Below are 1,301 nucleotides of genomic sequence, written 5' to 3' on the forward strand. Positions count from 1 at the left end.
TGTACAAAAATTATGAAACTTCAACAAACTTTACCAATTACATTACAGCCAAAAGTTTTCCAATTTAGTAATTTTTTTTTAGTCATCCTACTAAAATTTAATTTTGCCGAACGTGTTGCAATTTTCTTCCATACACAAATAAATTGCGTTTATTCGTTATATGGAACCCAATACGACAAAAAAAAAACATCTAAAAAATCAACGGCAATTTTTAGCCACTTGCAACTGACACATTATTGGACTAAAATTAAATGGGCTATGAAACTCTATACTCAAATAAATCTGACACTTTTGAGAAAAAAGTTTTAATTTGGGTGAAAATTTGTTGCATTTTTGTACCTCTGCAATGGATTAATCGAGCGTTCCTAAGATGGGCACGCACATTACCTTTTATCTCAATAAAGAAGACCTCAAAATCATGTAATAGCAACTCTGAAAAATGTACGATAAAAGATGAATTTTAAGAACTCCTGTGGCGGGTAAATCTATGAGGTTCTGGTTCGGGTTCGCGTGAACTCACATTTTTATTTGGTCGTTTGCAATTTGTCCATTTTTTTTATCGGCACAAAGCAAGCAAACTTATTTTCTTTTAAGTTTATTCTTTTCCGCCGTGGTGTAATGGTAAGCAGTGCGCGCTTCCACTCCGCAGCACCTTGGTTCAAGCCCTGGTCAAAGCAACATCGCAAAAAAAAATGTAGAAAAAAGGTTTTTTCTAAACAGCGGTAATCCCTCGGCAGACAATGGTAAAATCTCCGAGTGTATGTCATGAAAACCAACTTCTAAATACAACATACGATTTTCATGAAACTTTGTGAGTACGAAAAAAACTAGTTTTCTAAAAGATGATAGGAAATTAAAGAATTAAAAATTTTTAAAACTTTAAATTTTTAAATAAATTTTGTTTAAATTTCTGTTGTGATTTTTATCGTGTTTAGGTGTCAAAATGTTCCTTACAATATTATTTGCTAATGTGCTCAAAAAAATTTTTGAGCAACGATATGGCTCTTGAGATATTAAATTTTTTAACATATGCCAACCACTATTTATGTGTTAAAGCCCCATATATATGAATTTCCAGGTTTACTCAAGAATTTTTTCCTGCTTGACCTTCAACTGACCAGAACCTAGCGTGATGGAGGCTAACGTTACGTTTTGATGTTACTATAAGGATACTGTTTCAGGGCTTATATATCTAGGATCATTGAAGAAGGCTTTAAGATCTGTAAGCTGTTGTGGAAAAAATTTGCCAAAATATTTTGTCCCGTATTCGGCTTTCATTGATATGGTCACCGTAATCATGG

Source organism: Rhagoletis pomonella, unplaced genomic scaffold, assembly GCF_013731165.1.
Source record: "Rhagoletis pomonella isolate Grant_MI unplaced genomic scaffold, Rhpom_1.0 Rhpom_scaffold_00007, whole genome shotgun sequence".
In the NCBI taxonomy this organism is placed as follows: Eukaryota; Metazoa; Arthropoda; class Insecta; order Diptera; family Tephritidae; genus Rhagoletis; species Rhagoletis pomonella.